A 12,637-nucleotide genomic window follows, 5' to 3' on the forward strand; every position below is an offset into this window, starting at 1 on the left:
AGCTCCAGAAACACTGCCTTTAAAACCATCTCTGGACACACAGCCTAAAGTCGTCACACAGCCAGTGCAGGCAACACTTCGTATTTACAGCCTGGTGAAACTCTGGATTTTATTTAATTTTTTCTCTTATTATGAGCCATTTTACATATGGAAATATGAGTGACATATGTATAAAGTGTAAAGAAAAATCTTCACTTGTACCCAGCTCAAGAAATGGCACATTAGAAGCCTTTGACACCTCACATATTCCTTCTCCTCTTAAGGAATCTTTGTCCTGAATTTGTGTTTATTATTTCCTGCTTTTCCTTGGGGGCAAATTTCTTCCTTGTCCTTACATAAGTGGCGGTGGCTGCTTTTGCAGCAGCACCAAGCCTGCATAGTGTGCTCACGGGGCAGGTCCGGGAACACTCGAGATCTTGCAGACCCCACACAGGTCAGGAGGTCCTTCTCCAAGGGCAATGGCCTGCAACTCCATGCTGGCAGGACAGAAAAGATGGCAGGGATCTGGCCGCAGCTGAGCTGCACCCATTGTCTCAGCAAGGAAGACTTTTAGGAAAGAAAATGGACTAATTCTTTAAGGACCTATTCCCCCACCCCACCACCACCACCATGGTCTAGGTATGTTACCATGGGCCACGGTGACTCTCAGGAGCCACATAAGTGATGCTGGGAGAGGTGTACTCAAGAAAGACATCAGCCCATGAGCCAGCTGGGAGCCAGGTCCAAGGTGTGAGTGCTTTGGGGTCCCTGAGAGGAGGGAACACAGGAGGCCACAGGCAATGTTGGCCAGTGCACAGATGGGGACAGCACTGCAGCAGGTAGGACTCCATGCCAGATGGCCTGGCTTTGCACGCTCGCTCTGCCATCGACTTGCTGTGTGACCTTGGGCAAGTTGCTTAACCTTGTGCCTCGCTTTCTTCTCTATGGGAGAATTAAGGTAGAGAATTAAGGTGTGTAAAATGCTCAGTAAGCCCTATATAATGAACAACTATCTTTTTCCTTTTTAGGATTTCCAATATGCTATTCTGTTCAAACAAGAAAACAAAAAAGCAAAAACCTCATTCTGTTTCCGAATATGAAAAGGTAGGAAGGAAGTGACTTCAGAATAAAGAACAGTCCTTAACTTGAACTATCTTTCTCTCACATTCTTGTGAGAGAGTTCTTTAAATGGAAAAGTAGTGCTCTTTTCTGCACAGCATAATTTCTGAAGCTCTGAGTTACAGACGATGCCAAGAGAATCCTGCCAGGAGGTATAAGGGCTGGGAGGCAGCAGGATATAACGAGTGGGAGATGAAGAACCAGACTGACCATGGTTTAAAATCTAACAACTCACTTGTTGTGTGGCCTTGGCTAGTTCCCTAACTTTTCGGAGCCTGTTTCCTCTTCTGTTGGGAGAGTTGACAAAACAATGTCCATAAAGCTTCTGGGACCTACTGATGCCCTGTAAATGTAGGTTTCCTTCTTTCATCTGGGCATGTGGCACTTCCTCACCTTCTGGCTCAAGAGCGATGACTCCCTGGAGAGCAAAGACCTCATCTAATCCTTCTTGGGTCCCTCTGAGGGATGGTGATGATCGCAACACACACAGTACATCCCAGAGGCTGGGCCACGCCCAGCTATTTTGTTTCCTCATGGCTATAAAGTCCCTTTATTCCATCCTCCTCCCATCCCACTCAGATCGGCCCTACCTCACCCCAGCAGAGCAGATTTTTTTTGGATCTTGAGCTATTTCCAGGGAAAGACATTCTCCCAGCTCCTCACAGACTCAATTTCACCACAAGCCAGGGAAAAGGTCTCCGATGGCCTACAGGTGTCTGTGGCAGTCAGGTGTGTGCTGACCCCAAACAGGAGTCTTGTGACACAAGAGATGGAAATGGCAAATGCCCAGTAGTGTAGGACGCTGCTCTGGCCATCCATCCAGTTTCTACGGAACAAGATTATTGACCTATTTCCTTTCAGTCACCTTCATTATCTTTTGCTTTCCGACTTGAAGTTCTTCCTAATGTCTAGCTTCAGTCGTTCTTGCTACCGAAGAAACCTTCACAAGCTCACAAGTATCAGAATGGCTGTGCTATTTTCTACATGTCTGCGGGTTTCACACGTCTCTCCAAACGTGTTTAGGATGAAGGGACAATGCATGGCACACTGGCTTTGGGAAGAAGCCTCAGAGATCCCAGCTTGGGGAACCACCCACCCCTCCAGGCAGGGCAGGGGTCAGTGCCAGGCCATAAACCTTTCCCTGAAAGGGTTCGACCGTTTCCTCCTTTTTAAATAAAAAAATTTTTAATCTTTATTTATTTTTGAAAGAGAGAGTGTGATCAGGGGAGGAGCAGAGAGACAGGGAGACACAGAATCCGAAGCAGGCCCCAGGCCCTGAGCTGTCAGCACAGAGCTCGACGTGGGGCTCAAACTCACCAACCATGAGATCATGACCTGAGCTGAAGTTGTACACTCAACCGACTGAGCCACCCAGATGCTCCCATTTCCTCCTCTTAAGAGAACAGACAAACTGTCAGCTGGCAAGAATTTTCTGATAAAATGCCTCTGCTCTTAATCTCATCCTAGCCTGCACTGTGACAGCCTGGTGCTGGGTGAAATCATTTCCTCTCCTGCCCTGATGTCTAGAAAATCTCCTCTCTGGGCCTGTTGGCCCTACTGGATTGGCATTCATCTGGGTCTCTAGCTTCTTTGATCTTTTCCCCAAATTGGTCCCTTAATTCTGAGAGTCTCTCTTTCATTCAGATATTGGGCTCTTTCCAGCAGCCTATGTCCCAGGCTAGGCTTGAATAGAAACATCTGAAAGATGCCTCCTTCTCCATGCCCATCACCTGCCATCCAAAGGAGGGACTAGACCCTCTTTCTGAAGGGCATGTCTCAATGACTCTGAACAACATTCCAGGTAGTGTGTCCCCTCCTACTTGCCATACCAGGGGCTCTGCCATTAGACCCTCATCTCCTAAAGTAGTCAGCCCATTCTTTCTAAACATTTCCTAGTCATACCTGAGTTTCTAGTCCCCTTCTCTGGGACTCCTGGATCTTGATTGATTTCTCCCTCTCTGCTCCTGAAAAATCCAGTTTTCAAATAGCACTTACTGAGTGCTTCCTATATGCCAAGCACCTTTCCAGGAATCATCTCATTTAACCCCCTCAACCACTGTAAGAGGTAACTGCTCCTGCTATCCCCATTTTACAGGTAAGCAAATTGAGGATTAGAAGGTTTATGTAATTTAACCAAGGTCACAGAGTTTGTAAGTTGCCACGCCAGGATTTAGACCTGGATTTGAGTTGCTCTGTCTGTGTTCTCAACTGCTCCACATTCTAGTACTTCCTTGAAGTCTTCCTGAATTTATCTTCGAGCCCAGGGTACTATTTTACTACCTCCCCACTTCTCAGATCTTCCTGTCCAACCTAGAAGGGCATCCACAAAACTCATCTGGCGCATCCCTCTGCACTTGGAGAAGAAAAGAGACTCTCATATTTTTAAGTTCGTTGTTAATCAGTAATTGTGAGTATCCTGTTCACTGGTATCATTGCTCATTATGAATTAATAAATTCATAGTAATATACAAGTCTCTTATAATGCTGTTTCTGGTGAGCCAGGTCCCCTGAAATCTGAGGACCTCAGGGTCACCTAATCGCTTCTCCAAACCTGCCAACCTGCAGCCTAGACGTGGAACATGGGAACCACGCTGAGATCCTGCCAGTCTGTGTGGGTGGTGGAGCATGGTCGAGGCAGCGCAAACAGTGACAGGCAGGAAGCAGGCCTTAATGCCCCCCATTTGTTGCAGCCCCTCTCTTTATGCGGGCTTGTTTTGATCTCTGTCAGCTTCTTTGGAACCTGAACAAGTTGCTTCTTTCCCCTATTTCCCCAGCTGGAAAACGGACACAGTAATTCTTGCCCCTGTGGCCTTTAACAGGTTTGTGGTGAGGATCAGATGGGTGAATGGTTGGGAAGGAGTTTTACAACCCGGAGCATCCTGTACACATGTTAGTTAAGGTTATGACCAGCTTTCCACCGAAACTTCCTTCATTTTCCATCATTTCTGTCCTTGGAATGAAGGAAGCTGCATGCATGGCAGAAGGGAAGCGGGTATCGGGCTCTTTCCTGGAGCATCCCGGGGGACAAAGTCCAGCGCCCAGGCAGCACAGGCCCTTGGATGCGGGGAGTGGGGCGAGGACTAGGGAAAATGACAGAAGGTGGTTGTGAGAGCCTGGACGACTCAGAGCGAGGCGAGGCTTTCCTCCTTTTGAAAATTCCCTTTTGTGTTTTAACAATCAGTAGAATGGAGAAAGAACCAGTGCACCGGCCCACTTGACGCTTCTCCTTTCTTATGTGTGCTCGCACGAGTTTGGATGTTGCCGTTCCCATCTGCTTCTTGGGTCCACTGTCCCCCATGTTCCTGTCATGCCACTTGCCCTTTGTTTTGCTTTGTAAATGCTCCCGGGTGCTCCTGCTGCCACGGCCCAAGGCAGAGTGTCTTCTTACAGAATTACTGCCACAGGGACCCTAGACATTAGACGGTTCACCCCCTAATGTAGTAGCTGGGGAAACTGAGGCATGGAGCTGGGGGTAGAAAGCCCCAGCTCTTCAGGAAGCCTGAGTTCTAGACCCTGTTGGGCACGTCACCAGCTGGGAGAGCTCGGACAAGGCACCTTCCTCCGGTCCTCAGTCTCCTATCTGTGTGATAAAGAGTGGTGTATCACTTGGGTCCCTTCCAGCCAGAAACCCTCCGGTTCAAAAGCAATAGCTCCTGCTAGCTCTTCTGCCTGTCAGGGACAGCATCATATGCCAGTCTTCCTTCACAGACAGCTGTCTTTCCTGGTTTTTGTTTTTGTTTTCTTTTTGTGGTTTTTTAATCATCATATACACACATACACACACACACACAAAATCTCTAAGAATCTCCTTTCTTAAGCTGTTCCAAGGCCTCTGTCAAAGGCAGTAGAATCGTTAAGAACGCCTTGTCTGATTAAACCACTTGCTGCAGACTATGATGATCTCCTCTCTTTTGGTTTGATGAAACAGATTTAAAGCCCTTTTTGTCATATATCAGAAACACTCACTGAAATTATAAATTATTGTCATGGTCATGTTATTGGTTGAAAGACAAATGAATGGGTGAAGATGACTTTTCAGAGGAGAAAACAAACCCAAACCAAAAAGGCTTAAGAGTGAGGTTAGAAAAATCTCTAGGCTTGGGGCGCCTTGGTGGCTCAGTCGGTTGGGTGGCTGACTACAGCTCAGGTTATGGTCTCACGGTCTGTGAGTTCGAGCCCTGCGTCGGGCTCTGTCCTGAGCGCTCAGAGCCTGAAGCCTGATTCCGATTCTGTGTCTCCCTCTCTCTCTGCCCCTTCCCTGCTTTCTCTCAGTCTCTCTCTCTCTCTCTCTCTCTCTCTCTCAAAAATAATAAACAATAAAAAAAATTTAAAAAAAATTAAAATCTCCAGGCTTGCAAAGAGAGGTTACTCTTTCTGGGAATGAAAAAAAAAAGGAATACCCAAAAGACTCAAACAAGAAGTTTCTGGGAAATGAAAAAAAGAATCTCTTTCCCTAAATTGGACAAAACTGTGCATTAATGAACACCAGCGGAACAGAGATGGTTAGATGTTCCTTGTGGTGGCTTTCATTTTGTTGTTCTGGGAGTAGTATACTTAGTTATGTTTATTTCTTTAAATAATAAAGCCTGAAGCTTTTTCTCCCCCTGAAAATATTCTCCCAGTTATTCCTGTCTTCAGCTTGGTTGCTCTGATGTGTTTACCTCCAGGTGCCTAGAGTCCTCAAAGCCTCATTTGTAGGGTGGAGGGCCAGCCTTCACCGTCGTTGACCCACAAACCAGGCTTTCTTTGAGGAGCCCCCTCTAAGCAGCCCCCTTCCTGTGGCAGGAGAAGTAAGAGCCTGCTGTTCACTCCCCCACCATGCTTTCACTTCCTGTGCTTGAGAACACCCCCCCTTCTTTGGTCACCTGACTGGCGGCAGCACCTGCAATAGATACTTCGTTCAAATCCTAGTTCCGCCCTTTGCCAGGGATATGGCCCTTAGACAAGCCATTCATCAGCTCTGATCCTCACTCTGTCCTCGAACCTGGGACTGAAAGGAGTTCATGAACCTTTGGTGGGAATTAAGTAAGCTAATATCTGTCTAGCATGTAGCAAGGGCTCACTAGCTGACAGCCAGTGTTCTCTTTCCCTCTCTCATGGGTAAGGGACACAGAATAGAAATAATAGACTGAAGAGGAATTCTCTAATCATCTCTCAACACACTGCTGACAGAAAGCTGTCTGTCCTAACTCACAGCTCTTTGAAGGTGGGCCCAAGCCTGGCCTCATTCACATGACACAGCCCCAGCCCAGGCCTGTGGACAGGGAAGTTTGAAAATGCCCTTTGGTGACAACAGAGGTCTCATGAAGAGACTGGTCTTAGAGGATCACTGGGTGGGAAAAATACATGAGGAAATCGGCCTGGGCAAATACTTGACTCCAAACACAAGTTTCACATTGCAGTTGGGGAAAACTCACTGAACAGAAAGCCAAAAACCATGACAAGACAAAGCTTTCCTAATACTCTCTGGAACTGGGGGTATGGGTGTGGGGGCCATCCCCTAGCAGGGTATCAAAGTATTCTGACATCTATTTTGTCTTTTGTGCCTCCTGAGTCTGGCAGGGAAGACACAGATGGGACAAAAAGCATGGACATGAAGGGACAGGCCACGTGGTTGGTCAGGGAACAGGTTTCTCTAGCTCCAGGACCAAATTCTTCTGCCATTGCCTGTGGTTATCCTCAGGTGTAAAGCCCAGCTGAGGCAGATTCTGCCATAACTACACAGAAATCCTCAGGACACTGATGAGCAAACCTAACCTGCTCAGAAAGCCCAAATAAGAAGGAGCAGCCCCGCCCCTCCCCCTGCTGTTTGCCACTTGAGTCCAGGTTTGCTGTGTTCTGGGCCAGACTGATGTCCTCAATCCTCAGGAATCCCACCTGGGCCCCACAATCAGGAGATGATCCATTCCAGGGCAGGTCATCATGGGAACTGTCAGAGCACTGTGTTAGGTCACATGATCCCAACCCTTGCCAAGGCCTTTGGGAATTACCCGCTGGACGCTGAGGAGACCAGACAACTTCCCCTTGGCCTTGTCTGCTGCCCACTGCCTTCCTGTTGTGCCGAGGCAGAGACCCCAGAGCCTAGGGGCTGGGCAGCTTAGGTGGGCCAACCCTCCAGCCCCACTCAGGCCTAGAAGGGAAGCGTGTCTTCTCTGTGCTTCTCTAGGGAAGAGGGGACAGAGTTCCGCAGTCCCAGAATGAGTCCCTACCCTCTCCACTGCGGGTGGGGCAGGATTCCCGGCAGCCTCGGAGCCAGAGCTGGGGATGTGACTGATGGAGCTGGCGCGTGATGCCGAGTCTCCCTAGCCCAGCTGTTTGAAGACTAAACTGTATCGATTGAGAATTTAATTGCTCCGTAATCGCTGAGTAAACACTGGCTGGTCCATTGATCATGCCCCAGGCCAGCTGGGGAGAGCCAAGAGGCGGGACAGAGGCGCCAGCGATGCGAACGAAGGGCTCTCCCAGACAGCATCCTTGGAAGGAAATCCCTTCCTCAAGGATATAGTACGGAGTGCAGCCTCCAGCAGAGCTCACGGCCACCCACCGCCCAGTCTGCAGGCTGGTTAGCAGTGCAGACCAGCGCCAGGAAAGGATGGGGGCTTCGGAGGGGCTGCTTAGGGCGGGAGGTTCTCTCTGGACACCATATACTAAGTGGGAAGTGCAGGCTACAAAATCTTTTTTTTTTTTAATAGGGGGAAAAAAATACAGTGCTTAGAAAAATAAAACCCTGGAAGGTTGCACCCTAATATATTGACAGTGGTTAATTCTATATAACTGGATTCAATTATTTTCTTCTTTATATTTCTGTATTTTCCACATTTCCAACAACTAGCAAGTATAACTTATAATCAGAGAAAATAGATGTTATTTAAGATCAAAAGAAATGCCTAGAAGGGTTTCTCCTGTGCTCTGGAAGAAAGAAAGAAAGAAAGAAAGAAAGAAAAAGAAAAAACCCTAGCAGCAGCTCTGTGGAAAGTGGTTGCATTTTGGAGTTAGACCTGAGTTCACCTTCCAGTTCCAGAACTGATTAGCAAGGTCCTTCTCTCCATCTCAGATTCCTTATCTAAAACTTTGAATAACAGCTATCTCACAGAATTGAGATAAAATACTCAGAGTGCTTAGTGCAACATACCTGGCATGTTCAAGAAATATTAGTGTCTCTTCCATCCTGGAGGAAGGCTGGGCAGGTAGGACCGAATACCAGGGGTGAGTCATTGAGTTCACTGGGGCCCAGAGTACCTTCTTCCCCAGGGCTCCCCAGGGGAGGGAGTTGTTCTGTTTCCTCCCTATGCTTCCCCTAGCTGAGCCGCCACCCCACCCTTACAAGCCTCCTCTCATTACACTAATAGAAGGCAATCTTCCTCCACTCGGCCCCATTGCCACCCACAGAGACAAATGGGCTGCCATTCTGTTGGATGCTGCGTGGTGGCTGGCCAGTTCCAGGGTCATTGTCAGGGAGAGCGTGAGAGGGAGGAGAGGGATGGAACTGGAAGTAGGGCTGCAATTACTAGCCTATTCAGCTCCCTAGAATAAAGCCCTTGTCATTAGCTAGCAGCAGGAGGAGGTAGGGAAGGGGGAAGAAAGAGCCTGGCACACACTTACTGCACCCGGCTCTGGGTTCCACGCCGCCCCCCACCCAGCTCTCACCTGAGGGCCTAAGTGCCCTGGTAAGCACAGGGGGTTTGCCGGGGGGGGGGGGGGGGGGGGGGTTGGGAGGTGTGTGTGTGAACCCAGGCCCATTCCCGGGTGGTCTCACCATCCCCTCAGAGGCCTCTGCCAGCCCCATAACTACTCCATTGCCCCCCAGTCCCTGATGCCACCCCTTGGCTCCTTTCTTACAGAAACCCAGCTTCCAGACTTGCTCAACTTTGGGTGTTCCCACCTCCTGGGGTATCACTCCCTGGCAGGCTCCACATCCCAAGGTAGAGTTTCTCCTGACCCCATCCTTCAAGGCTTCTCTTCAGGTGGCTGGGGCAGGTTGTCCTAGCAACGCCCACCCTCCAACCCAGGGCTGGGGCTTATCGGTCTCTTGGGGAGGGGGGAGGGTTTCTCCTGGCGCCTTAGTCTCTCCTCTGGGCTGAGGGTTTGCCTCGGGCTGTGGCGGCTCCTCTCCACTGGTCTGACCAATGGGGCTGTGGGTGATCAGCTGCCGTGAGGCCTCCATGGGATTCGTCCAGAGTTCTTAAGAAAGGGATTCTTGCTAAGTCCCACAGCTTGGAGTGGGGCAGGGAGAGGACAGACCCTTCAAGTTGGGCTGATCTTGATCACCACTGGCTTCAGCTGGGGTGCAGAAGAAGAATGTCAGGGAGCCAGCTCTGAGGTCACACACCAAAGGTCCCAGTGACCCTGAGACCTGATCAATTGGCTTAGGTTTCTTATTGGGGTCTCCTGTGCAGACCAATGGGCTTATCCCCAGAAGATTCAGAGGCTGATTGGGCTGGAGCCTGGCTGAGCTGGTGGGAAGCCAGACTGACAAGAGCCTAGCTTGTCTCAGAGCCCTGCAGCCCAGCCCAGGATCTCCCAGGGTGGCCCAGAGGGCTTTGTGACCCACCAACCCCACGCTAGCCCTCAGCCCAATCTCTGACTTTGGCAGGTTCTCACAGAGAAATTCCTGGGGAGGTGTAGGCTATGCTCTGTGGAGGTGGGGCACCTGGTTAAAGGAAAGTGATAAGGGGGTGTAAAGGGGTCACAGATAGGGTTAGGAGCAAGGATGTGGGGGTCTAATGGGAGAAAACGTTCTTAGGATGCAATCCCCCCAGGAAGCCAGGAACAGACAGACTGACTGACACATACATTGTTGGACTGTCAGAAAACATCCAGAGGACCTCCTCCCAGAGAAGCCGAGAAACTGACATCAGAAATAGACAGACAGTGAGGCAGAAATACACTCTAGGAAACTACAAATGAAACAGAACAACTTGGAATAATTGGGAACAGAGGCAGACAACAGCTGAAGGTCTGGACCAACTGGGCGTAAGTCTCCCTGTCCCACCCAGAGGGGAGGGCTGCAGGAGGGTAGTCCCTCCATAACCGAACATCCCCCTACCCTCCCTCCCAGAGCACCTCTGTCCCCCACCTTGGCACCTGCCTTTTCAAGGGAAAACTAAGATAATAGATTTCCTACCCTCCCACTCCAAATCTTGAGAAAGAGGCCCATTCCCTTGGCAGCCATGATGGGGGAGCACCCCTCCCCTGCCCCACATACACTTGTCACTCTCTCCCACATGGCACACCAGCCCCCCCCCCATCCCTTCCCACCAGGGTCCAGGGCCACAGGGCAGGTGGGCAGGCAGAGGGGTGTGGGCATGAGAAGGAATAAGAGGGCTGAGAAGTGAGAGAAAGGATGACCATGGAAAATCCAAGGAAGGATTCCTGTTGCCACACCCCTAGGACTGAGCTTGAGGGCACCCTGTCATCCATCTTCGCTGATGCCTTGTGCTTGGGTAGTAGCAATTAAATGCTTACTGAATGGAGCTGGATTGATGGGGTGGGAGGCAGACTAGACAGCCCTTCTCCCCGCCTGCCAAGGAGGAGATTTTTAGGAAGAAGACTCAGCTGTGTGTCTGAACAGTGACAGCCCGTCGGAAGGAACCAGGACCCTCTGTCTCTTTCCTCGAAGATCATCCTGATGCCACTCTGCTCTCTGTCCTCTTTTCTCTTCTCTCCTGCCCTCACATTTTCCCATTTCTGTCTACTTCCAGTTTCCAGGTGAGCCATTTCCAATTTGGAAATTGGAAACTAGATGGGGAGATCCTCCAGAACGCAAGTGGCCTTACTTGTTCTTATGTCCCCGGGCACAGAACTTGACTCACAGACCACCCAGGGCATGGGCACAGCGCTCGGTCCCTCTCTTTGCCTTCCATTATCCTACCTGGTCACCCTCGGAACAAGCACACCTCCCTCAGCCCTGGACTGAAGGATCCCAAAGTGCCGCTTGCTTTGGCCTGACTCTGACACCTCAGAGTCCTGCCTACACCCCGGCCCTGACTTCCCTTTAAGGGAACATGAGTAGTGATGCCTTTCAGGGGTGATTTTGTGTCTTTGTGTCAATAGCTACCATCTCTGATGCCTACCTAGTGCTCTCCAAGGAATAAAGGAGGAAAGATCATGGAATCACTCAGTCTCAAACAAGGAAATGGTGAGCGGTAGGAGTGACATGCCTTCAGGGCAAGTCTGGGCGCTGGTACTTTCTGGCCACATGATTATAGGCAGGGCCCTTGAGTGCTCTGAAACGTACTCTGCTCTCAAATAAGACAGGGACAAGAAAGCCTGGTCTAACCTCGCTGAGCAGCTGAAAGACCCAATGAGATTATGCGTCAGTGTTACTTTCCTGACAGACCACCCTCTTGGGAAATTGAGGCCCAGGGGAGCTGAGCAACTTGCCCAAGTTCATCCCAACAACAGGAGACTGTAGATGAGGCCAAGTTCAGGCCAGAATCCAAGTATCTTGACTCCCAGTGACATAAGAAACAAGTAAAAAAAGAGAGAGAAATGTGCAGAACTAAGAAGAATTGGTGGAAAGAGAACAAAGCGTAACCAAGGCCCCGGGATGTAGACACAGGAGAGGAATTTGATGTGGGCCAGAAGGAGAGAGGTGAGGCAGAGAGACAGGTGAAGGTGGAAGACAGACAGAAGCACAGAAGTGCAAGGAGGAGGGGCCACAAAATGGGAGGTGGAGGGGAGAGGGACCGAGTTCAGCTACTCAGAGTGACTCTCATTTCTCCTACCCTAGCTGAGGAAATGATCTGCGTGGCACAGAATTATTTACCTACGCTTATGTTCCAGGGGAGTCTAGAGCTTAAGAAACCCAAAGAACTCACTGAGCACCTGTTCAGGCGGCTGTTAGGTGTTAGTCCCACAATGTAAGACGTCTGCAGCAAACAGCTGTGGAGAAGAGGGGCCACGTTGTGGGAAGCAGGCGGTGCCCACAGCCTTGCAGCGTTTCTGTATCCATTCAGCACTTTGTTACTCACCGCCCTTCCCGTGCAGGCTTTGCAAACGTGATGATAATTCCGCACAGAAACTTAGAGGTGGAGGTACTCCACATTAAAAGGAAAAGTTTATAGTACACGTAAAAGCTAAACAAATAGGTTTTGTGACGATGATGACTACTCCCTACGGAAGACCGCTATGTTGTTGGCATTATTGGAGAGACCCCAAATATGTGCTGTAAAATTCACATTTTCTGTCTGATTAGATTGGCATGCTGGGCCCGTTCCATCAAATATATGTATATATATCTAAGTTTTATTACCCTAAGATGTCATCAGTGACTAGGAAGTGATCTGATATTTTGCTACTTAAAATAGTTAAATTAATTTAAAATTCTTTAATTAAAAAAATTAATAAATGAGAAAGGGACTATGACTAACCCACAACAAGATGAAGCGGGCCTGGGACAGTGAGACCAACCCCTGACTCAACATTCTCCCCCTTCCTTCCCAGGTCAACAGCTAACTCAGTGCAGGTTGAAAAGCCTGACAATTAAAACTCAGTCATCTTGGCTCTTTTATGGGAGGAGAAAGATTAGAAAGAAAAG

At 49.4% G+C, this 12,637-nt stretch overlaps 1 protein-coding gene across 1 annotated transcript in view; it reads right to left on the bottom strand.

Annotated features, from left to right (window-relative positions):
- The window catches only part of IQSEC3 (IQ motif and Sec7 domain ArfGEF 3), a 103,845-nt gene that overhangs the window by 58,553 nt on the left and 32,655 nt on the right, over positions 1–12,637 (bottom strand). The gene's annotated exons all lie outside the window — the stretch shown is intronic.

This window comes from Panthera uncia, chromosome B4, assembly GCF_023721935.1.
Source record: "Panthera uncia isolate 11264 chromosome B4, Puncia_PCG_1.0, whole genome shotgun sequence".
Classification (NCBI taxonomy): domain Eukaryota; kingdom Metazoa; phylum Chordata; class Mammalia; order Carnivora; family Felidae; genus Panthera; species Panthera uncia.